The following is a 26,820-nucleotide window of genomic DNA, read 5'->3' as shown; positions in this document are numbered from 1 at the left end:
TTACCTTTTTGCCCCATTGCAGCATCACTCCAGTGATGGACTTGACTTTCCTCATAGTGAGCTACAACAGCATGTTTATTCCATGTCACACTTATAAAATAAATAATTTGAAAAATTGTTAAAAATTAACAATTGAAAAAACTAACAATTAAACTAGCTAAATGACAGCAAAGAACATTCTAATCAATGCAATATCCAATTTTATCTATTTAATTTTGAAAATACTTTTTTTAAAAATAAAAAAATATGCTCTACATTTGTAATAACACACTTGTGTTCAGAAGTGTACGCCAGGATTACAGTTCAGAAATCCAATTTATTTCAATAGAATTTGTAGGGATAAAGGACTGTGAATGCTGCCTTGCAAACCTGGGAGTTGAGTCTTCCACACACGCGTGACTAGACCATATATGCAGGAATTCAAGGTAGATAGAGAATGTTTCCAGCATGACACATTTAAAGTTAATGGGCCTCATGTAGCTAAACCTCCCTATGCATTAACATTTCTCCTTGATGTCCTGAATTGGATGTGGAATATGTATAGACTGTGGAATTCCTGCCATAAAATTGATGCAGGGCAAGAAATAGGTTGGGAGTTGTGCTTTTGACTTCTGCATTAGACTCTCTGTATCAATTAAAACCTTAATGCCTGTAATGCTTGTTTTTTATAATAAATAAATTTGAAATTCAGTCCTGTGAATGGTATCTATAATTATAATCTAGAATTAAGCACATAGAAGAAAATCATGGATTGCTTAATTTTAGATTTTTTGGAATTGAAGTGCACTTCCTATATGTGCAGTATGTGAGTAAAGCTGCTGAATAGCTGATGGTATCCAAATTATATGCCAGTTGAGTTGGTGCTGACACACTCAAAGTCAATTGCTGCTATACAATGATTAAACACTTCTCCAGCTCATGCCACATTCAGCAATATACGGGTAGCAAAACATCCATGGAAACAAACTGTCCATGGATATTTAAAACTGAATTACCCATTTACATGAATATTTGATCTGCATATTACCTGCAAAATGCTTCAGATTAGTTACCTGTAATTTGAGTTTATTAAAGTGCTAAAGGCAAGGCTTTGTGTGACAGGAAGAGCTGTAGTTCTGGCGAAAAAGAAAATGTATAGTGTATAAAATTTAACTAGAAAGTCCACGATTATAGACTGACTGTGATATATTTCTGTGACACATGAATGAAAATGTTAATGTGACAGAAAAGTCTAATTGTCCTGCTGAATTGGCATACATCTGATCAGCACACATATTTGCTAGGATTACTATCTTAAAGGTTATATTTAATTCTGATTCTTTCAAAACTAAAAATTAAAATATAAATAAAATACTTCTGTTATACTCTAAGAATTATATTCTTCACAGACAAAGGTAATTTACAGGGGACTTAGAAATGGCTATAGAGTATAAATATTGTAGACACAAGATCCACTGCATCAAGAAAGGATTATCTTTATTTGCTGATTGAGTGGAGGAGATAATAATAGAAAACAGCTGCAGGTCATCCCTTTTGTGAAGTTGCTTACAGTTGTCGTTGCCAGAGATTTTACCTTATGGTAGAATGTAAAATTTATGGTTTTAGATGGAAAGAAGAAAATTTATTTCTGATTTATAACTTTTTATGGTGCCTTGTTTTCTAATACAGATAATATAACTCCATATGGAAAAAGAATAAAGCCAAAAGTCACATGAACAAAAATATTCTGTAGTATCCATTATAAATCTCTTGTTAAATTGCAGCAAGAATCAGTTTAAAGTTTTTGAAAAGGCAAAAACAAAAAATCTCTTACCAATATGCTATTACTATAAAGGTATCAGTAATGTTTTTAGCTCTGGTATGAGGTTGATCCCATTAAAATGTACTAGGCATATCCTTCAGGGATTTTTTTTCCCCTGCCCCTGAAAACATCTGTATTATAGTGGAAGATAATTTCCAAATAGTATTAACACCCTTTCAAAGCTTTAGCTTAATCCTTATCCATAATCATTAAGTAGTCTACAAGGAGTACTTAAGTGTAGACTGCATATAACATTCACAAACAAATTAGTTCTGTTAGTAGTTGCTCACTCTTTTTTTTTTTTTCCCTTTCTTCTACATTAACATCTATATTAGAAATAAAATATTTTTTCTATTGCATATTTTAATTGTCAGAGGGAGTACCTAGGTCTTGAAAGCTTAAGATTTAATACCTCAGCCTAATACAATTTTTTATTTCTAGTAAAAGATCAAAGGAGAGCTAAAACATGTTTGATGCTTTGAATATGATACACTTTCTAATCCAAGATTGTCATGATATAGCAGATGCTGGGAAAATAAAAGCTAAAACTTAATTCAGACCCCAAATATTTAGTAGCTATTATTTAATAGTACAAACAATGCTTATAAAAACAAATACAACTGTATTTTTAAGAAATTGTCTATAATATAGATTTCTTATACAACAGCACAGACTAGTGGCATTAGCAATTCAGCAAGTTTGCCTTGTTCTGTTAAGCAATATTAAAAGAAGATGGTGAATATCAGAGCGTATAGAAAATCAAGTGTAAGCAGAAGTTACTTTACAGAGGCAAGTATTACAAAATACTTCTTCTACTATATTAAGAAGCCCAGGACACTGAAAGATATGCTTTTTAGAGATGCATCTCCTTTAGGGGAAGACAGAAGTCATGAGTAAAAACATTATTTTTTTCCTTTTTTTTTTTTTTTAATTTAAGGAAAACATCCATTTTGTTAACAGACTAATATTATATGGTATTTTTTGTTTGTTTGTTTTTCTTTTTTCTAATTCATGCATGTCTTCTAACAGGTCTGGGCACTTTGCAGAGAAGATTGGACACAGGAACTAAATGAAAAGTTATTTTACAAAGTGACAAGTTATTTATACAATAGTAGATTGAACCTGCCTTGCACAGTTTTTACATTTATTTACAAGGAATGACTTTGTCCACTCTGGTTCTGTGAGTTTCTCAATTTCTTGCAAAAGTGTGTCATAGATTTACTACAATGTTACATAAAATTACAAAGAAGATATTTTTCAAAAGTTGTTGATCATTTGACATTTCTAGACAAAAAGTTTGTATAAGATTTGTCTATGCATATGTTGAATCTGAGTGTACCTCTGACATTTACTCTCAGATCTAGACTTCAGAAAAATATAGTCACAATTAAGGTTGACAACTTATCCTGAATGTAGGAGTTTTGATCATAAAGGCTACACACAGGTTTCTTTACCTCATTTCTCACTTATCTTCCTATTCTCCCCTGATACAGGTTATCTCTGCTTTTCACATCTTTCTCTCTAGTTAGCCAAGCACAGTATCACACTGACATCAGTGTAATTCCTTCAGGTAGCTTGTATACTCCCTGAACATTATTGTCCTACATTTCTTCCCATTAAGATGCATCCCACTTTTTGAGAAGTGCTTTGCTCTGCAATTTTCCAAATAATACCTAGAAAAGCTAGTGTGGCCCTGTAGATGTATAACAATATGGTAATTATACATTCAGTACACAGGAAGCTACCAACCATGGAAAAATAACTGCAAATTTTTGACTTTTCAGAACCTAGTTCATGCAGAATGAAAACATTGCTCTTCCTCATCAGAATAAATCAACAAAATGGGAGGAGGTGTGTCTCTGTGTTTACATTTAAAAAGAGATGTCCAAGACATCTTGTCTGTGTTGGTCACTTTAAAGCTGTTGGTACCAGGGTAATGAATGCTTGACCTAAAAACAGTTAAAGTTAGGGCTCCATAAATAATCACTGTGATTGAAATTCCAGTGTGCTGAATTTAACAACTGCTATTTACAGCTTAGAAATGGTCAATGTGATGAGATGGAAAAGACATGAAATGTAAACCCCCAGACCAGAAGGAAATAAATGCTTCACCATGAAGTTTGAATTATGATATAATTTGGTGCAAGTTTTCTTGGTACAGCAAATATTTCAGGCACGATAGCCTGAAATCAATCTATCATTTGACTGTAATCATAGTTTCCTCTCACCACACTCCTCAACTGTGTATTTATATTCTTCCTTCTTTAGCTAGCCAACCATTACACACTGCAGCTCTTTATCCCATCTCAATGTTTTCAAGTGGTTCAACTAGCTTGGTTTCCTCATCCTAGATGGTCCCATTTCCACTCCATCCTTCACTGCACTTTCTTTCCAGTTTCATTAATTTCTAAGCAGATAAATAGGTTAAAATAATGACAATATAGACAGAGTTCTGCTAGCCTCAAGACAGCAAATAGAGACTAACCATGAATATATATGCCTACAGACGTTCTGGTTTAAACTTGCAAATGTGTGAGCCTGAGTACCGATGTCCTCATCACAGTTCAAGTCTGAAGCATTCAACATCTAACTTGGTTGTCTTGAAACCTTCAGCAGGCTGATATAAAATTAATGTTTAAAGGCCTTTAGCTGGCCTTTATTTTTACACATTTTTTATATATATACATATATTTTCTTACTCATATTCATGAATGAAACAGTAGTATTGAAATTTATGCTATAAAACTTTGAAAATGGTTGTCCACAGAGACCTCTTTGTCTTTAATTTTCCCTTCCCTTTGCATCTTCTCATCTCCCACTTTTGAAAGGATTTATGCCCTCTAGTTCATATTTATCAATCTGGCTTAGTTACCCCATCTCCTTGCAATTGGATTGTAAGGATATTTAGGTTCATACTGTCATAATTTTACAGTCTTGATGCCATTAGAATAATGAGCATTTAGATTGTTACACAGATGTTATGCAGTTAAATTTCATCAATGGTAAGAGTGTTAATCTTTCGTTTTACTCACAAAAAACCATTCACTTTTGTTTAATTTATAGTTGAGGAAAGGAATCCTTCCAGCAGATGGCAGTAACTCTCCACCTACCCCAGCTATGACTAAAAATCATCCAAAGCAAAAACTCCTGATTTTTTTTTTTTTTTCCAGCTGATGGCTGAATTACTTACACAGGCTATTATTTTTCAGTTTTAATTTTAAAGAAGACCAAGCACAACAGGTATCATTAAGTCATCTGAAAGTAGCCAAGACAAGAGGCTTCTAAATCCTACATCATCATTAGTTCACTGTATTGATAATTCAGATAAATGAAGGTGGATCAAAATTGTAGTTAAATCTGTATTTAGGTGACAGGGCTTCGCTGATTAAGTTAACTTTGCAGCTGCAAGAACCTGAAGGTAGTCTGGCTTTTGCTCAGCATCTGTAAGGATTTGCTTGCATTGGACTTCTCATTCCTAGCTATTCTGCTTACCTGAAACATTTGTAGTATAAGTGGTACTGGAAATGATACACACATTTTCCCTAAAGGAGAGTCTTGCTCAGACATTCTTCTCTAGTCATAAAAGATCACAATATCTTCTTGTTCAAGGGATACTGTCAAATAGAATATTTAGAAAGCCAATTAACTCCCATTCAGTGTATGCTGCAGCTTCCTATAAAGGACAGATTTTATTTTAAATCTGCCTTAAAAAAGTGGTATAGTGACTTCTTTTCTCCTCCTGCTGAGAAATCAGTGCAACTACTGAGACAGCAATTGCCTGTGGCTCTGTCCTACAGCTTTTTCAGCTATGCATAGACTTAACTTCATCGTGCAAATAATCGCTCTGCAGTGGAATTCCTCGTTTAACTATACCTTAATACATGAATAAGCCTTTTTAGGATCCAGATGTAGCTGACTACAGTTAAATTATTGTCATACATAAGAAGCATGATCAAAAATACTTACATAGTCAAGGGATTATATAGATAATGCTGCTGCTGCCACCAATTTCCCTGTTATTTGATATTTAAAGAACTTGTAAGTAAAGCTGGCTAATGAAACAGAAGTCTAAGAGAATCCTAACTTAGTTTGCATTTTTTTAGTGACAAACATGAGAGATAAAAAAATGCTGTGCTTACTTTAAACCAATGCAACTATAATCCAGATTTCAACATGACAGTTAATACTACAAAGCATTTTATCTTCTGAAGACTTTTTTATTTGCTTCCAGTCTAAAAGGATATTACATCTTTTTACCAAATATGATTAAAGGACTTACATCAGAAAACATAAATTTGTATGAAAGTACTATGAAAGGGCTTTTCACCTACCTGATGACAGGTGATTTCTTAACTATGTTGTATGCAGACTAGATGTACCAGGGAAGAGAAATCTCTAAAAGTGCACTGGCAACGACAGAAAAATATTTTCTAACTTTATACTTTTTCTAACATAAACATTACACTTTAATTTGTTTTTTCTTATTATATTATTTTATTTTTACTTATAATTTACATAAAGAACAATATGTTTTGCTTGCCACATCTGTTCAGAAGACTTTGGAGGATTCCTGGCCCTTTTGCTTTTAACTGCCATTTGCTATTGCTTATGGTCTAAGATGACCTGTACCAACTGCCTGTAGAAATCTGTTACATTAAGAAAGTGTTAGACAGACAGGATGCTGTTGTGAGATTATGTGAGAAGACAGGAATAGGTAGAGGAAAACTTTGGCTTTTCTTTTGTAAACCTGTCCTTGGGAACTTTGGCTTCAATCAGCCAGTCCTGAACTACATGATGGCTTCAAAGGACTTGAAGTGGGGATCCCATCCAGAATTTTTGTGGTGGGGAATTTTGTTCATATATATGAATGTGTATGTATTTTCTACAGAGCATAACTTTCTGTATATAGACATATCTGACATTTTTTGTAGTATGTCAGATGTTTTATTTAGACCATAGTTCTTGACTTACAGAAAAATTAGCATCATAGCACAAAGGGAAAGGTTTACTGCAGGCCTGCTCCAGAGTGCATTTTATAACTCATTCTTAATGTATGACCAGAAGAAATAATTGCAAAATTTTCAGGGTTTTTTAATGACTTTTCAGCTTACCAATGCATGTTTTGTAGCATTTGGGTGACATACCTTTTGACCCATTAGTAGATTTTCCTTATCATTTTATAAGAATTGCTGAACAATTTCTATGTGGTAATATGCTATTTTCATAAATGCCAAATGCTATCGAGTACTATTTGCAGTCGTTAGATATATAGAGGACCCAATGTCGTGGTTTAAGCCCAGAGGCCAACTGAGCACCACGCAGGCACTTGCTCACTCCTGCCCTGCGGTGGGATGGGGAGAAGAAGTAAAACACTCAGGGGTCAAGCCAAGGAGGGGGAGGGATGACTCACCAATTATGGTCACGGGCAAAAGACAGACTTTATTTGGGAACAAAAGAACATAAATTTAATTTGAATACCACCACCAAATTTACCAATCAAATCAACATAGGATAGTGAGAAAATACAACCACATCTTAAAAACTCCTCCCCCTCACCCCTCCCTTCTTCCCAGACCCAGCTTTGCTCCTGATTTCTCCACCTCCTCCCTCTCAGTGGTGCAGGAGGATGGAGAGTGGGGGTTGCAGTCAGTTCATTACCTGTTGTTTCTGTTACTCTGTCCTCCTTCTCAGGGGGACGACTCCTCACACTCTTCCCCCTGCTCCAGTGTGGGGTCTCTCCCATGGGAGTCGGTCCTCCACAAATTCCTCTGATATGAGTCCTTCCCACAGGGCTGCAGCTCTTCATGAACTGCTCCAGTGTGAGTCTCTCCCACAGGCTGCGACTTTTCACAAACTAGTCCAGCATGGGTCCCTTTTGTGGGCTGCAGTCCTCCCAGCAACCGACTGTTCCAGCATGGGCTTCCCTCAGAGTCACTGTCTTCTTTGGGTGCAGCCTCCTGCTCTGGCATGGGGTCTTCCACAGGCTGCAGGTGGGCATCTGCTCCACTGTTGACCTCCACGGACTGCAGGGGGGTAGCCTGCCCTCTCACCATGGGCTGCAGAGAAGTCCCTCCTGCATCATACCTTTCCCCCCACTCCTTTCTTCAGCTGACCTTGGTGTTTGCATAGGTGTCTCCCTTACCACTCCTCCTCCTCTCAGGTTCCCCTTCTTAAATATGTTATCAGAGAAGTGCAACCACTATTGCTGATGGGCTCAGTGTTGGCCAGAAGAGGGTCTGACTTGGAGCTGGGGGAGCTTCGAGAAGCTTCTCACAGGAATACTACCTCTGTGGCCCCCTCCCCTGCTACAAAGAACCCTGCCACACACAAACCCAATACAACCAATAAGAGAACAGAATCAGAAAGCCATAGAAACAAATTATTTTTATATGAAAAAAAAAAAAAATTAGTAACAGAAGGCAATTTGTATATGCATTTCATTTACCAGATTCTTAATTATACTGAGAAGATGGGTGGGTTTTATAAAATAATACCTTTTAACTTCATTGCAAATACAGAGCATTGCCACTACTGTAGTTGTCTCCACAATAAATTAGCTCTACATGAGAAAGTTAGTCTTGCTGTGATGTCTTCTGGGCCTGATACTCTGAGAAAAAAACGTGTCAACAGTTTCTACCTTAGAAAGTTTACAGATTAGACAGTATATTAATTTAGAGGCTTTGTAAAGTTATAAAGTTAATATGGTAATTAATTCAGTAGTGTTTTGATAATAGAATAATTAAGAGATAAGTTGATGATAATAAAATATTTTTTCCCCCAATATTATGTGATATTTTTCCAAATATGAGAAATACCTGAACAAAAAGTCTGAGGTAAATTATTTACTGCAGAGGCAAGACCATGATCAAACTTTTAACACCATAAAAAATTCAACTTCTTTCAAAAGGATCTAGTAACTGAAATTTTTAGCAAGAAGGAAATAGTTTTTCACTTCAACAAAGAATGAACAACACTTTAAAATTTGTTCTGTTTTGGAGCGGGGCCTGGAGCCAGAGGGCTGTGGCAAAGTCACAGAGCCAGGGCAGGTATATCAAACTAAGGTAAAGCACAGGGGCAAGATGATGTCCCAGAGGTGGCAGAGGTGGAGGCAGAAGGCTCAGCCCAGAGATTCCAGATGGCAGGGACCAGGGGGAAGGATGAGATTGATGACCTTCAGCTCAGCTGTAGCTGTGCACACAGCCCCAGGCCCCTGGTAAGGCCCCACTGCACCTGGCTTTAGAGAATCACAAGGGAAAATATTGGCACAGCTGTGGAGTAAGGCCCCATAGTGTCTGACTCTGGCCTCTAGCACTGCTGTGAGTCCTGGCCCCATGGCACCCAGCCGGTAGGGCTGTGGGGCAGCCTCTGGCACAGCTGTGGGGGCCTATCCACCCTGGCTTGGCCTTAGGAACCAGCCTTTACCTGCAGCCTGGAGCCGAGGAAGGTGCTGCAGGAGTGGGGCCACCCCTGGGTGGACCAGCCAGGAGCTGGGGACACACCATGTTGGGCAGAGCCCTTCCTGTGGGGTGCAGCCCCCTGGGGGGTGAAGAGCCAAGGGGACAGGGGAGCCTGGCCAGTCTGCACCAGTGCAGCAAGTTGATGGTGGGGATGGGTGTGGCCTGGGCCTCTCAGGGGCAGTAGGTGGTGGGGAGGGCTCTGTCCTCTGTGGCCCTGAGCAGGGACAGGGACCTGCACCTGGCCCGCCTTTAACGGCTACCCCAGGCCCTGACATCCTGGGCTGGCCCTGGCTGCTGCTTTCACCTCAGCCCATGATGAGTCTGCCAGGAACTTGTGTCTCATGAAGGACAAATGCTAACATTTATATTAATATTACTAACACTTACATTAAGAGGAGCACTGTACTATCTATCTGCTCTACAGTTTTTTTTCCCCTATGATTTAGGAGCTCTTTTTACAGCTTGGGTTTGCAGCAACATTGGAATAGAAATTGGCAGACTTTTTTAAATGCCAGGTAAAACAATTCTGATGCCATTCTAATAGGTGAAAATGGGTTAAACACACTTTATCACTCTGCAGGGGCCTGTTTACTAGAGCTTAAATCTCTACCAAACATCAGCCTGAAACCCCTCTATTTGCTTCCTGTGCTACTACATTCCCACTGGGGCAATGCCATGTTTCTTGATATTATTGCCGTTGTGCTGCCTCTAAATAGCGATACTACTGAGACTGACTTTACAGGAGGAGAAACACTGATTTACTTGGCTGTAAAGTCATTCCTGGAAGGCTGCCTGCTTGTTCCATACCCTAAGAGAGAGACTGTGTTTCAGTCTGTTGGCGAAAATGAGATTAAGCAAGTGAGAGATCTTAATAGACTGTACCCACATCTCCATATGCAAATGCAAGTCAGCTTCATCATCTGCTGCTAGCTTTCTGGACTGATACACAGGTGACCTGGAATGGCCTGGGTTGACTGTGAATGGTATTCAGAGAAATCTGTATCTTTTATTCTTATAAAACATATTAGATACAGAAGCCTAAATCAACCTATTTCAGTGTTCTTCTTGCACATTTATATTATGAGCTCCTTCCCACTGTTTCTAGAAATGGGAAATACTCTCTGGCCACTTCAGATCAAATGTCTTTCTCCTTGGCTTATCTAGCATTTTTGCAGAACTTTGCATTCTTGTTCTCTAAGGAAAGAGATTGAGCTAAATTAGACCTCAGATTTGCTATATGTTAAAATTCCTGATTTTGATATAAGTACTCACACTTACATGTTTTAATTTGAGGAAGGGTATTTTTCCTCCTCTTGGACATTACTCCTTGGAACCAAAGACGCATCTCTTGGTGTTTCTTGAATAAAAGCAAATGGTTAGATAAGGATTATTACACTATAAACTTCATTTGTGCAATACATATTTCTCACACTCTCTATGTTGCTTCTTACTTTGAATTTCAGCATCTTTCTAAAGATGCCAGTAAATACTCTATATGTACTCACATTTCTTGAAAATGGTTATCAGATATTGTCAATGGTGAGCATTGTATCAGCAAGGAAATTTCATTCTTAATAAGCAAGTAACTTTTGACAATACAATCTCTTTGTCAAATAAATTTTCTAAATAAAAATCACATTTTCCAATTATATGGAGAAAAAAATCACTATAAAGGGAGAATTCTAGACAGTCTTTCTTACCTTTAAACATTTTTTTTTAGTGAAATGATAGAAGTGTTGAGCCTTCTCTCTGACATTTTAATTCAGACTAAATACCTCCAGTCTGGAGAAGATTGAACTTTTAGTTCCCTTACCCTGCTTATAATGAAACCAATATTCTCAATTTTTAGTGCTTCCATTTTTAGAGGTTTTCTACATTTTTTTTAGTCTAAATCTGAAGATAGCTAATGTTATGGACAGTGTTATGTTGATGCAATTAAACAGTGTCCAGCATCTAAATGAAATTACTCAGATCTAGGATGTCTCAGCATGACAGTTGTACCATGTTGAATATCAGCCAGAGTTACTTGATCTCATTACTTTTTGATTTGGATGTAGATGTGACTTTCTTTTTTCTAGAGCATGCAAGTAGTTTCTTGTTCATGAGTCCTAAGTCCATATAGGACCTTATCTGCTACCCTGTGCCATATTCATGTGCACAACCACACTGTTTAAAGAGATTCCCTTGGAAAAAATTTGGCTTGGCTACAATCCCATTTGACTGATACATTGTTCAGTTGTTAAAGAACACTCTTGTCTGTCCCTGGCTGTGACTTCCAAACACCCGTGAATGCTTTTTGGCATTTTGGAAAAAAAAATCTATAGTCTAGTTACCATTGAAACAAAAGTCCCAAATCATGTGCTTCTGCCCCTTTCCCTGTGCTGGTGTGACATTCATCACACTGTCATCAAAGAGGTAAACTTGCAGAAAATGAGACCCTTGTTTTTTAAGTACCAGTTCTGAGCTTTCTAGATTCATTAACTGTGTGTCAGGGGTGTGACAATGGTGAAGGAAGAATAACATGACAGGAGGACATACTCTCTTTTCTCTGGTAACTGTTAGTTTTGCATACCTAAGGCATGGAATACAATAAATGTCAATTTCCATCATTTCAATACAAGAGTGATTATAAAGAAGACTAAAGGACAACCACAAGAGAATTAGCCCTGATGAGGTCAAATTGAAATGAGTAACATTCATTCACATAGACTCACATGCTTTCACAGTATTCTTCAATGAATTTATTTACATGGTATGTCAGTGACATAGCAGAAGACTGTCATCCCCATTTACCAGTGACAAACCCAAGAGAGGCCTGGCCATGGTCACACACAGAGTCTAACAGAACAGTCTCTCTCAAAAATCCGGTCAGCCACTCATTATGGTCCATGTTTTTTCTGTCCAGAGCTTGTAACACTGTGTGACACAGACTTAGAAACAAGGTTTGGGGGCTGTGACATTCTATTTCATATATTTTATACTCAGAGGCAGGAAATAAATGTTCTGGAGACACCAGAGGTTTTTTTGGGGAGAATATTTTTGTAAAAAATATCTCAGGCATTTTGTAAGTAATTTTCTTCTGAAGCAGGAACCAACCTATTGATCCTTGGAGGGTGCATTGTAATATCATCCTCTTGATATTTATAACACTGTAATCCACCGTTCTCTTCCTGAGAAGGGTTTTGTGGGGTTTTTTTCTTTTAAATAAACAACAGCCACTTATTAAGTATTGCAGATTTTTCTGTGTCTTCAAGTTTAGGAAACAAAATAGAGGAGTTTCCAGAGGTACCCTATGATATTCAGCTGCACTGCTGATCTTGGCGATTTCTGAGGTTTTATCGTCTGTGATTTAGACTCATAGCTATGCTTATATACTGATAACCTTAATGATACTGGGATGAGAATTAAATGAGCCCTAACAGTGAAATTACTAAAAGAAATTGAGTAAGAATAGAAAAGAACCATGGAATGGTAGGTAGAAAAAAATAGTGTGGGGCAGGGGTGGGATAAAAGGCACGCATGCCCCCAAATATAGGAAAAAGTTAATCTTACCAAACTTCTGTCTCACCACCACAGCTTTGCAATGGTTCAAACTGATTTTTTTTTTTCTTCTGATTTCTCTTTTTAGGACTCAGTCCTATAACTCTTCTTCTCTATTTTTTTTTCCATCTTTCTTTTAAGTGTACACAGATTGTCTTTATTACTTTTCAAGAAAATGACAAGAAATGAATCTATTTAAAGCAGGCTGTTCTTATGCTTAGTAAATAAACTATTTAAAATATATTTTATGTATTAGTTTTACTTGCTTTGGTTGGAAGTACTGCTTATTTTAAAGAATACTTAAAGAAAAATACCATTATTAACTGAAAAGGAAATTATACTGAACATGCACCCCAGGATGTGGTTTGTCCTCTTGTCTGCCAGGACACACTGTTGGCTCATATTGAGACTGCTGTCAACCAGCACCCCCAGATCCCTTTCTGCAGGGCTGCTCTCCAGCCACTCCTCCCTCAATTTAGACTTGTGCCTGGTGATACTCTAGGTGCAGAATTTGGCATTTTGACTTGTTAAATTTCATCCCATTTATCATTACCCAGTGCTCCAATCGATATCTATATCCTTCTGCAAGGCCTCTCGTCCCTCAAGAGAGTCAGCAGAACCTCCCAGTTTGGTATCATCAGCAAACTTGATAATAGTGCATTCAACTCCTGCATCCAGATTGTTAATGAATATATTGAACAGAACTGACCCTAGAATTGAGCCCTGAGGAACACTGGTGGTTAGACATAGCCCCATTCACTACAGTCCTTTGAGCCCTACCCTCAGCCAGTTCCTCACCCAGTGCACCATGAACCCACTCATCCCACAGTTGGACAACTTGTCCAGAAGGATGCTGTGAGCAACAGTATCAAAAGCCTTACTAAAATCCAGAAAAACTACATTCACTGCCTTCCTGTCATCCACTAGGCTGGTGACCTTATCATAGAAGGTTATCAAACTAGTTAAACAGGACATTCCTTTTGTGAACCCACACTAACTGTGCCTGATAATTGCATTGTCCTTGAGATGTCTTTCAATAGTACCAAGTATGATTTTCTCCATAATTTTTCCAGTAACTGAGGTTAGACTACCAGGTCTGTAGTTTCCAGGGTCTTCCCTCATGCCCTTCTTATAAACTGGAATAACATTAGATAGCTTCTAGTCAGCGGGAACCTCCCTAGACTCCCAAGACTTTTGGTACATGATGGAGAAGTATAATTAATAATTATTAATAATTGATTAATTATCTGGTTTCTCTTTTTAAACCATCTTGTACTTGCTTCTGCATGGAAAGCATGTAATGGGAGTTGGAAGTGAGGTGGCATAAAGGTTTGTCAGTTCAGAATTGCTTCCTTCTCTATTTGTTTCCAGAAATGGAAAAGAGAAGGAATTTAAAGTGGCTAGGCTGTCAGGATCAAAATGCAGCCTGTTAAACAGTGCTTAAAAAACACTATATGTATAAACATGATTTACCATGCATAGCAATGTAGCAGATTTCTTACAAAAGACCTCAAATTGTAACTTCTTTGTTAGCCTTTGTGCTCAGTACCCAAAGTCTGATGCACATTCCAGAGACCCAGTTATGGGAAATGTTGACTAGGAAATGTTGACTGACCAGTAACTGGAAAAATGACTTGTTGGCAGTTGCCTATTTCTACCTTCCCACTTTCACCTCCTTAGATTGTAAACACTAGAAAAGAAGCCTTTTTATTCTTTTGTAAAGCTCACTCTGGAAAAAAGATTGTACATGGTCAGAAGTTTTCCAGTCCATATTCCTTTACAGTGTTCTAGTACTTCTAAAATGGCAACATGTATAATTTCCTTGTAATCTAGTTTACTTTCAGTTTTGTAGTAGATCTGGGTGAGATTTTCCACTGAAAAATCCAGATTTAGTTTGACCAATTTATTGAGTAATATATATATATATTTTATATATATACCTCACAATTTATTTTGCTGTTCGGAAAGTAGAGAAATCTGATTTTAAAATCCTGAAGCTTGCAAAAATATATTTTGTTTCATTAAGTTGTGATTAGCTGGGATACAATTGAGAGTTCTTAGTCTATAGTGATACTTTGGGTCTTCATTCATGTGCTTCATTAAGTTGTTAGTCTGAAAGGCCAGGTCAAAGCCTAATCAGATCATTGGACGATTCCTGTTGATTTCAATGGGGTTTGCATCAAGGCTATGTTGTACCTTCTATTAATATTCAGAAAACTTGGTGATGAGTTTTTTATGTCTCTGCATCTTTGGGTACTTAGAGGTCATAGATGCCTAAATCCATGATCATTCTTAAATTTAAATCCAGGAGAAAAAGACCATTTTAAAGCCATGCCATTTATTTTGCTGGCATTTTCTTGAATTATTTCCTATTTTAGGAGATAGCCTTTTTTCAGTATCTTTTAGCTGTACTTTCCCTCATAAAAAAAGAATCTGAGGAACCAATAAGCTTTGCTCTAAATTCATCATTTCCTTTAATGTCACTGAGTCTTAACATAGTTATGATTTTTAGGGGAAAAAAGTTCTCTATATGCATATTTTCAACAACTTTCTTTGTGTTGCATGTGCAGTGCATTTCAAAAAATATTTTTCTCTGAAACTGCTATGGTATTATGACAAAAATAGTTTCCCCTAAGATTTAGGGGAAAAGAGTTTTAAGGGTGAAACATTCTTGATTGTGATTTGCCATCTATTGCTATTTACCTCCCTTTTATTTTATCCTGAATCATTGGGAATATTGTGGCTTCTGAATGTCACTAATGAGATATAGAAAAAGGTGGAAGGTGGTTATCAATCACAGTCTGCCTAAGCAGGTGTAAGAAGACCAAACTCTGCCATGAATAAAATAGCACAGAATCACAGAATGGTTGAGGTTGGATCGGGACCAGTCTCCCTGCTCAAGCAGAGCTACTGAGAGCAGGTTGTCCACGACCATGTCCAGGTGGCTTTTTAACATTTCCAAGGACAGAGATTCCACAGCCGTTTCTGAGCAAACTGCTCCAGTGTTCAGTCACCCTCACAGTAAAAAGCTGTTTCTTGCTCTTCGGCCAGACCCTTTTGTGTTTCCTTGTTCCCATTGCCTCTTGTCCTTTCAATGGACACCAAAGAAAAGAGCCTGATGCCATCTTCTTTGCACCCTCCCTTCAGGTATTTATATACATTGATGAATTTCCCCTTGAGCCTTGTCTTCTTCAGGCTGAACATTCCCAGCTCTCTCAGCCTTTCCTTATTGGAGAGATGCTCCAGTCCCTTCAATAACTTCATGGCATTTCATTCTTTCTTTCCAGTGTGTCCATATCTCTTTTGTACTGGGCAGCCCAAAAATGGACACAGTACTCCAGGTGGGGCCTCACCAGTTCTGAATAAAAGGGAAGAATCACTTCCCTTTACCTGCTGGCAATACTCCTTCTACTGCAGCCCAGGAAGGTGTTGGTCTTCTTTGTGGCAAATGTGCATTGCTGACTCATGTGCAACTTGGTGTCCACAACAACCCACAGGGCCATTTGTGCAAAGCTGCTTTCCACTTCTGCTTGTTAATCTTCATGATGTTGCCACTCCTCCCATTTCTCCAGCCTGTTCAGGTCCCTTTGGATGACAGCACAAACCTCTAGTGTATCAGCCACTCCTCCCAGTTCTGTGTCAACTGCAAAATTGCTGAGGCTACACTCTGCCCCATCCCCATCATTACTGGAGGCATTGAAAGTAGTATTACTTAATATTGTACCCTGGAGCACACGGCTAGTTACTGGCCTCCAAGTAGACTTTTTATTGCCGATGCCCTGAACTCAGCCATTTAGCCCATTTTCAATCAACCTCATTTTCTGTTCATCCAGCCCATACTTTGTCATCATCTCTATGAGGGAATTACTGGGGACTGTGTCAAAAGCCATATGGAAGGCTAGGTAGGCAGTATCCATTGCTCTCACCTTATCTACCAAGACTGTCATGTCACCATAGAAGGTTATCAGGTTCGTCAAACATGACTCCCCCCTGGTGAATTCATGCTGACTACTCCTGTGTTTTTCTTGTCGGTCATCTGCCTGGAAATGGTTTCCAGGATTAGCTGCTTCATCATCTTCCCAGGTAAGGTCTGATGGTCCTGTAGCACTAAACTGTTCCCCTGGTCTCTGGGATTCCTGAAGGGTGGTCTTACTTAAGACCAAGGCAAAAAAGGCATTCAGTATCTCAGCCTTTTTCATGTCCTGCTTCACCAGCACCCCTGCCACATTCAGCATTGGGTCCACATTTTCCCTAGTCTTTCCTTACCTGTTGATATACTTACAGAGGCCTTTCTTGTTGCCTTTGACATCCCTCACCAGATTCTATTCCTGGGTTTTGATTTTCGTACCTGCACCTCTGCATGCTTAGACAGTGTCTCTATATTCCTCCCAGGTTACCTGTCCCTGTTTCCACCTTTTGTATACTCTCTTTTTATGTTCAAGTTTTGCAAAGAGTGCCTTGTTTATCCATGAAGGCCCCCTGTCATTTTTGTCTGACTTCCTGCTTGTTGGGATGGACTGCTCTTGTGCTTGCAGGATATGATCCTTGAATATGAAAAGCATTGCAGACAACAATCATATTCAATATCATCATTGAATCATAGAATCATTCAGGTTGGAAAAGACCCTTGGGATCATCGAGTCCAACCATCAGCCCTACTCTACAAAGTTCTCCCCTACACAATATCCCCCAACATCTCATCTAAACAACCCTTAAACACATCCAGGGACGGTGACTCCACCACCTCCCTGGGCAGCCTATTCCACTGTCTGACCACTCTTTCTGTGAAAACTTTTTTCCTAATGTCCAGTCTAAACCTCCCCTGTTGAAGTTTAAAACCATTCCCTCTTGTTCTGTCAATGATCACCTGTGAGAAGAGACCAGCACCAACCTCTCTACAATGTCCTTTCAGGTAGCTGTAGAGAGTAATGAGGTCTCCCCTCAGCCTTCTCTTCCTCAAACTGAACAGTCCCAGCTCCTTTAATCGCTCCTCATAGGATCTGTTCTGCAGACCCTTCACCAGCTTCGTTGCCCTCCTCTGCACTCGCTCCAGCACCTCGAGACCTCTCTCATGTTGAGTTGCCCAAAACTGGACACAATACTCCAGGTGTGGCCTCACCAGTGCAGAGTACAGGGGGACTATCACCTCCCTACTTCTGCTGGTCACAGTATTTCTAATACAAGCCAGGACGCCGTTGGTTTTCTTGGCCACCTGGGCACACTGCCAGCTCATGTTCAGCTGCTTGTCATTTAGAACCCCGAGATCCTTCTCTTCCACACAGCTCTCCAGCCACACCTCCCCAAGCCTGTAGCGATGCATGGGGTTGTTGTGGCCCAAGTGCAGGACCTGGCACTTGGCCTTGTTGAAGTTCATCCCATTGATGTTGGCCCACCGATCCAATCTATCCAAGTCTCTCTGTAGAGCCTCCCTATCTTCATGCAGATCGACACTCCCACTTAACTTGGTGTCATCTGCGAACTTACTGATGATACACTCTGTGTCCTTATCAAGATCATCAGTAAAGATGTTGAACAGAAATGGTCCCCACACTGAGCCCTGAGGAACACCACTTGTGACTGGCCACCAGCTGGATTTATCTCCTTTGACCATCATTCTCTGGGACCGTCCATCCAGCCAGTGCTTGACCCAGCAGACCGTTCGTTCATCCAGGCCATGGGCAGCCAGTTTTTGTATGAGAATCCTATGGGGAACTGTGTCGAATGCTCTTCGAAAATCCAGGTAGACAATATCCACAGCTTTTCCCGCATCCAATAGTCAGGTCATCTTGTCATAGAAGGAGATCAGGTTTGTCAGACAGGACCTGCCTTTCATAAACCCATGCTGACTAGGCCTGATCCTCTGGTTGTCCATTATATGACTTTTAATGGCACTCAAGATGACCTGCTCCATGACTTTCCCTGGTACAGAGGTCAGACAGACAGGTCTGTAGTTTCCTGGATCCTCCTTTCTGCCTTTCTTGTAGATGGGTGTCACAGTTGCCACCCTCCAGTCCAATGGGACTTCCCCAGTTAGCCATGACTTCAGGTAAATCATGGAAAGCGGCTTGGTGAGCACATCTGCCAACTCTTTCAGCACCCTTGGGTGTAACCCATCCAGTCCCACAGACTTGTGTGCATCCAAGAGGTGTAGCAGGTCTCTGACCACTTCCTCTTTAATTGTGATGACCTCATTCCGCTTCCTCTCCCCATCTCCTAGCTCATGAGGCTGGGTGTCCAGGGAACAGCCAGTTCCGCTGCTAAAGACTGAGGCAAAGTAGGCGTTGAGCACCTCAGCCTTTTCCTCATCCTTTGTTACCATGCTTCCCTCTGCATCCAATAAAGGAGGGAGATTTTCCCTAATCCTCCTTTTGTTGTTAATGAATTTATAGAAACATTTTTTATTTTCTTTAACAGCTGTAGCCAAGTTGAGCTCTAGCTGCGCTTTGGCTTTCCTAATATTCTCCCTGCATAGCTTCACTACATCTTTATAGTCTTCATGAGAGACCTGCCCCCTCTTCCAAAGGTCCTGTGCCATTAAGACTTCTCTCTTGAAGGATGTCCAGCCTTCTTGGACTCCCATATCCTTCAAGGCAGTCTCCCAAGTGATTTTGTCAAACAGTCTTTTGAACAGGTCAAAGTTTGCCCTGTGGAAGTCTAAGATGGCAGTTTTACTAATCCCTCCCTCTGTTTCTCCAAGGATTGAAAACTCAATCATCTCATGCACCCTGGATGGCCTCCAACTTTTACTTCCCCCACAAGCTCTTCCCTGTGCACAAGAAGCAGGTCCAGGAGGGCACCTTCCCTGGTCTGCTCACTCACCAGCTGTGTGAGGAAGTTATCCTCCACACATTCCAGGAACCTCCTGGATTGTTCCCTCTCTGCTGTGCTGTGATCCCAGGAGATACCCGGGAGGTTAAAGTCCCCCACAAGAACAACGGCAAGTGACTGTGACATTTTTTCCAAGTGTTTATAGAAAGCTTCATGCACCTCACTGCTTTGGTTGGGAGGTCTATAGCAGACTCCCACAGCAAGATCTGCTTTATTGGCCCTTAACCTAATCCAAACACTCTCAACCCCGTTATCACTATACTTGATTTCTGAACTCTCATAACATTCTCTAACACACAGGGCCACTACACCGTTGTGAATGACAGAAAGTACTTCTACTGAGAGTACAGAACTCTTGGCAGTGACAGTTATGCTTTCGTACTTTTGGGTAACATAAAATGTTTCTTTTATATTCTTTTCTTAGTGGAAGGTTAACTTTTCAATAGCAGTTAACTTCTTTGTGGACATCTTGCACATATGAAAAGTGTGATGCGTGTCCACTGTATATAAGAGGGGAGCAAAAGATTAAAAAGCTGACATTCTTTGTGCATCTACATTATTACCTCATTCTTACTGTCACAATATACATGTCAGTTATATTTTTGGGAGGGGTTTTTTTAGAACAAAGAGAGGAGTCTGTCAGGATAAAGTCTACAAGACCTACAGAATAACAGCATAAAGACCAAAATCTGCTTCCTCTGTTTTTTTTTCATGATTGTAATTTAGGTGGAACATGTATTCCAGAGACAAAAGAAGGGAAAAGGAAGTACCAAAAGTGAAGATGTCATCAAGGCCCATAGAAGATAGCACAAGAAGGATGAGAAGAAAAGTAGAGTATCTCTGGTCAGGCTAAGCCAGCTGCTATTCACTACAAGAGACAAGCATGAAAAATGAAACAATTAGATATTTATGGAAGACAGTGGGAAGGTGGGAGCATGAAAAGTATTAAGGTACATAAAATTCAAGAAGGGAATGATGGATAAGACAGGTAGGCAAGCTAAAGCTAGAAAACAAGGAGGGAGAAAGGACAAAACCATAATGTTATAGAGAAGTCCTATGATGATGACACAGGTGAAGCAATAAACAAATTAATACAGCATGAAAATACCAACCTCAGCCCCACCAAAAAGCAGAAATTTCCTGCTTGATACAATAATGAGAAAACAATTGGAGTTTGGAGTTTTTTTAATTTGCTTTTTTCCCCTGCTAACAATCTTTTATTATGGAAGAAAAGGTAGATAATAATTTGTCTAGACTATTCAAATGTGATGAAATAACTTAAGAATATTTGGGAGCCAAGATAGGCTGCTTGCCTGTAGGGTCAGCAGGCCAATGCATTCCACAAAAGCAGAAAGGGAATAACGTGTGAATAAGATGAAGAAGAAACAAAAGAAAAAGGCAGTTTAGAAAGGAATATCTTTGCATGATAGAAATGCTGTTGTCACAAAAGCATTTATCTTTTACTCTCAAGCTATAAATAATATGAAATCAGACCAGTGTGGAAGTAGGGGACAATTAGCAAAGTATGAATATACTCACAACTGAAATGAAAGGTGCTTTTTAATTGTATGTCCCTATAGTGACATTCAAATGTAGGCTCTAAAGGTGATTCCTGCATTCAGTGTGTACTTGACACCCATCAGTTTTGACTGAGTAGTTTATAGAACCTCTATAAGCCTGACTTCTGGTGAGAAAGAGTTGAGTAAGTTAGAATGGACATCTATATGGTAGAGATTGACATTGGTTTGTGATATGTGAACAGGTAGCTTTACTATTGGCAAGGCTATAGTTCTGTGTTCACAAATTGTGAAGGTAATTTACTGATTAACATACTGCCTGTGCAAGTACTGCAGGCTTTGGTAATACCTCTGGTGTACTTAATGAGCTAATAGCATAAGTTTCAGTTAAGAAACTACATCTTTGCGCCAAAAATAATACACTGAAAAAGAGTTGGTCTAGTACAATGACATAGCAAGGAAGTGTTTATAATTAAGACAATGTGGTTGCAAACACAATTGCAATTTCATGAACACTTCAATCAGAAAATATCAAGTTCAAATAATTTAATATATGACCATTTATGATCTAGACTGTTTCACGTCAGAATTACTCTAGAAATTCCACTTCATTTTGCTGTCTTTCAATGATAGGAGTTTGCAGAAGTTAATTATTGCCAGTATACTAACTTCTTCTGATGCTTGAACCCTTCAGAATTTATTGTTGTTACTGTAGAAATGCAAATAAAAGATGTTTTATTTTCTCTTTCAGGGAAATCTTGAAGAGTCTTACACTTTTAATCCTCCAGTCATTGATTGCACTGTAAGGACATTGTGGTGAGGTGGTAAGTTGGTATAGATCTATTACTTTGATGAGCTAAATTGTCATTTCAGATTTAACTGTTAAAACAATATCCTTCAGTGTTGTGTCTGTGTGACAAAACTTGAGAAATGTCTTCCTGGATCTCTTGGCAAATTTCCAAAATTTTAAGTCTATGATTGATTTCATCTGTAGGAAGTCTGAATCACAGAGGCATCAGATTTGTTCTGTATTTACAGGTTAACTTTATATCATATGAACAGAACAGTTGATTCATACATGTTCAGTGCCTATTTTCCAGAAATCCTAGGTTCCTATACATCTAATAAACCAGGTGATTATTGTAGTTAGTTCAGTAGAGAATTAATAACTCAGCAATGTTTGATATTGTCAGCTTTTCAAATTTCAGAGGTCTATTTGTCAGTCTTTTTCCAGAATTGACTCTTCCCCCTCCCACTGAAGTATGAAAAATCTGTAGAGGCTTTTCTTTTCCTGGCTACAGGGAGGGCTGATAGATTTCAGAGGTCACTGTGTCCTGTCAATGTTCCCTGGATAAGCAACTTTTATGAAGCTCTAATAAATTACATCATGACTTCTGTTGATCTTAGCAGTACTCTGGTAACTCTTATATAACAGTCCCTGACTAGGAATTTGTATCTGAAATAAGTTTATTTTTAATTTTTACTTTTAGACCCTGAGCAGAGACAACAGGAGTGATGGTCACATATTTCTAGGTGTTAGAACAGTTCTGAATAATGAAGGGTCCAGTGATTGTAAGTTACAGTTCAGAGAATCATGACTGGTGGCTCTCCATATTTCTGACCTCCAACTGCTTGACCAATCAGCGTTAATAAACCATGCTCATTCTTTTTTTTTTTTTTTTTTTTCCTTATAAACTGAAAGCTTATGTTACTGCTGGAGCTTGAGTGCTAAGAAATACAAATTCATCTTTCAATGGAAATTATATGGTTTTTGTTAAGCTAGATATCATTTTGTGGTATTTTTCCATATTTCTATCTATCCATTAATAAAGCTAGAAGAATAGTTTTACAATTCCATTATACATCCTTGTTATATGAAAAACTCCATTATACATCCTTGTTATATGTTATACATAACATATATGTATGTTATATACATCCTTGTTATATGTTTAATGTTCCAGAATTTAATGAGTACAAGAAAACCTTTCAAAGTACTAGATACTGAGAAGAATAAAGTTTTATGCTATTTCATTTTCTATGGACATAGAAATGGACTTTATATGATGTACATCAATTGCAGAGTTAGAACCACTGACATAGCATAGATTCTTATTCTTGATTTTGTTCTATTCTTGTTGATAAATGGAAAATTTACAAAGTAAACAGGCTAAATAATTTCTGACTTTAATATATAAAAATCAACCAATCCAAAGTCTGTTACTTTTTAGACCAGGCAGATATTTATTCTGATCAGTCTTCTGAGTGACTGTTTTTTTGTGATATCATTGGAGTATAGTGTCACCTACTACATCTTGGTCTGAAAGCAGAAGTCATTTCACACAAGCAGTGCCTATGTATTTGAGTGAATGTTAACAACAAAATTCCATTTTGATACAGTTTCCTTTTGAAGAATTTTTTTCTTACCTTTTCAAATCAGTAACAGCTTAAAGTGTGATCTAAATCATGTAATTTGGTCTTCCTTTTATTTAATTTAGTTAGCTAAAATATAAATTGTTTTTACTGGAAGTAATAAAATTATCCCCTTGACCTGGTTATTCTTACTGTAAAAGTACAAGTAGTTTCCATGCAGTAGTGTATTCTACCCAAATCAATAAACGTATTCTCAGAAATTCTTAAAGTGAAATATAATAAATAAAAATCTAATATATTTATGCCTTCTCTTCCAGTAGTGTCTTTTTTTAATTAAATATTAAGTTAATATTAATACTGATATTTCACAGTTAAAGAAGCCTTCATTGACTGCAGTTAGGTTGCTGCCAATTTTTTAGGATGCAAATCTTGCATAAAGGTATATTCTTATAATTTCCTAGGCTAAAACCCTGTCACCTTATCACATGTAAGAAATTGCCCCGAAGGAATCAATAGCAATGAAAAGCCAATGGGAAATAAAAAATGGAAAAAAATAAAAAAGGTAGAACTTATACCAAAGTTTGAGTTGTTTAAGATTTATATCAGTTTTATAATTCTGGATCTATGTCAGATATACCATGTTATACAATTCTCAACTTCCATACATTTTCTATTTCAGATGTTATGGAAAAAATAAATGCAAATTGTGCAAACTTTATCTCCTACAGAAATTCATTTAGCAAAATTTCATAATAATGAAAAAGGCCTATTTTCAAAGTTGAATGGAGGTTGCTTCTCTTACATATCAATTTCTTTTAATAAGAAATTCAGTTCTTTGCTTTTCTCTGCTTGCTGAGAAGTTTCAGTCCTGAAAATGTCAACATGCAATTCTTTTTAAGGGTGAAATTTTGGTAGTGCTGAAATATAAAACATATCCCTCAGGCTTCACTGTGTCTCAGATTCCATGTGTAAACTTGGATGAACAGGATATGTCTGCACAAATTTCAATTATAACTAAGATACATACAGAAGAGACAATAGGTCTTCGTTATTTAGAATTGATTTGTTGTGGTTTATGAAAAAGATGGAAAATATAGATATAGGCAACTAGTATGCAATATTTTAATTTTGTGATCATAAAGGTGGTGATTGTTAAAGCTTTCTTGATGAACCTGTCCCAGAGGGGGAAAAGGATATTGGGGCAGGAGTTAGCTGGGCTCATTGACAGAGTTTTAAACTAGATTTGAAGGGGGAAGGGGGCAAAACATCAGCCCATCTGAAGTGCATGTATACCAACGCACACAGCATGGGTAACAAACAGGAGGAGCTTGAAGCCATGATGCAACAGGAAAATTATGATGTGGTGGCTATTACAGAAACATGGTGGGATGTCTCCCATGACTGGAGTGTGCCACTGATGTCTACAAGCTCTTTAGGAGGGATAGACAAGGAAGGAGAGGTGGTGGGGTGGTGCTGCATGTTGAGGACTGTTATGATTGCTTTGAGTACAAGTGTAGTGAAGACAGGGTGGAGTGTCTGTGCGTTAGAATCAGGGGGAAGGCCAACAGGGCAGATGTTGTAGTAGGAGTGTACTATAGGCCATCCACTCAGGACAGAGAGGTGGATGAAACATTCTATAGGCATTTAGGAGAAATCTCACGATCGCTTGCCCTTGTTCTTGTGGGAGACTTCAACTTCCCAGACGTCTGCTGGAAATACAACACAGCAGAGCGGGACCAGTCCCGGAGATTCCTAGAATGTGTGGGAGATAACTTCGTGACGCAGCTGGTGAGTGAACTGACCAGAGAAGGTGCCCTGCTGGATCTCCTCTTTGTGAACAGAGAAGGACTGGTGGATGATGTGGAGGTCGGAGGCTGACTAGGGCACAGCGATCATGAAATAATAGAGTTCTCTATTCTTAGAGAGGCCAGGAGAGGACGCAGCAGAACTGATATCCTGGACTTCCAAAGGGATGACTTTGACTTGTTTGGGCACCTGCTTGACAGGATACCTTGGGAGACGATCCTGAAGGGTATAGGGGTCCAGGAAGGCTGGGCACTCTTTAAGACGGAAGTGTTAGTGGCACAGGAGAAGGCTGACCCCAGGTGCTGTAAGAAAAGCTGGCAGCAGAGAAGGCCACCCTCGCTGAACAGGGAGCTTTGGCTGCAACTCAGGGGGAAAAGGAGATTATACGGCTTTTGGAAGAAGGGGCTAGCCACTCACAATGATTACAAAGAGGCTGTGAGGATGTGCAGGGCGGAAATCAGGAGGTCTAAAGCCCAGCTGGAAATTACTCTGGCTTCAGCAATCAAGAACAAGAAATGTTTCTATAAGTATGTCAACAGCAAAAGAAAGACCAGGGAGAGCCTCCATCCCCTGCTAGAAATGAAAACATGGTAATAAGTGATGAGGAAAAGTCTGAGGTCCTTAATGCCTTCTTTGCCTCAGTCTTTAATAACAAGACTAGTTGTTTTGAGGGAATCCAGCCTCCTCAGCCAGAAGACAGAGACTGCGAGAATAACCCCCCCACAATCCAGGAGGAGATAGTCAGTGACCTGCTGCATCACATAGACATACACAAGTCTATGGGACCGGATGGGATACACCCGAGGGTGCTGGGAGCTGGCTGGGGTGCTCGCCAAGCCGCTTTCCATCATTTACCAGCAGTCCTGGCTGACCGGGGAGCTCCCGACAGATTGGAAATTGGCCAATGTGACGCCCATCTATAAGAAGGGTCGGAGCGATGATCCGGGAAATTACAGGCCTGTCAGCTTGACTCGGTGCCTGGGAAGCTGATGGAGCAGCTCATCCTGAGTGCCCTCACACAACACGTGCGGGACAACCAGATGATCAGGCCCAGCCAGCATGGGTTTATGAAAGGCAGGTCCTGCTTGACAAACCTGATCTCCTTCTACGACAGGGCAACCTGCTTATTGGATGAGGGAAAGGCTGTGGATGTAGTTTACCTTGACTTCAGTAAGGCCTTTGACACCGTTTCCCACAGCATTCTCCTGGCAAAACTGGCTGCTCACAGCTTGGATGGGCACAAGCTTTGCTGGGTAAAAAACTGTCTGGCTGGCCGGGCCCAAAGAGTTGTGGTGAACAGAGTTCAATCCGTTTGGCGGCCGGTCATTAGTGTTGTCCCCAGGGCTCGGTTTTGGGGCCACTCCTGTTGAACATCTTTATTGATGATCTAGACAAGGGGATCGAGTGCAGCCTCAGTAAGTTTGCAGATGACACCAAGTTGGGTGGGAGTGTTGATCTGCTCGAGGGTAGGGGGGTCTACAGAGAGATCTGGACAGGC

At 39.2% G+C, this 26,820-nt stretch overlaps 1 long non-coding RNA gene across 2 annotated transcripts in view; it reads left to right on the top strand.

Annotated features, from left to right (window-relative positions):
• The window catches only part of LOC141937531 (uncharacterized), an 847,382-nt gene that overhangs the window by 259,606 nt on the left and 560,956 nt on the right, over window positions 1-26,820 (top strand). For both annotated transcript variants that reach the window (XR_012626995.1, XR_012626996.1), the window contains exon 3: window positions 21,895-21,967. This is a non-coding gene — a long non-coding RNA (uncharacterized LOC141937531). The remainder of the gene's footprint in view (window positions 1-21,894; window positions 21,968-26,820) is intronic.

The sequence above is a fragment of the Strix uralensis genome, chromosome Z (assembly GCF_047716275.1).
Source record: "Strix uralensis isolate ZFMK-TIS-50842 chromosome Z, bStrUra1, whole genome shotgun sequence".
In the NCBI taxonomy this organism is placed as follows: domain Eukaryota; kingdom Metazoa; phylum Chordata; class Aves; order Strigiformes; family Strigidae; genus Strix; species Strix uralensis.
Note: the sequence above shows the minus strand (reverse complement) of the source record. Positions and strands in the feature narration are given on the sequence as shown.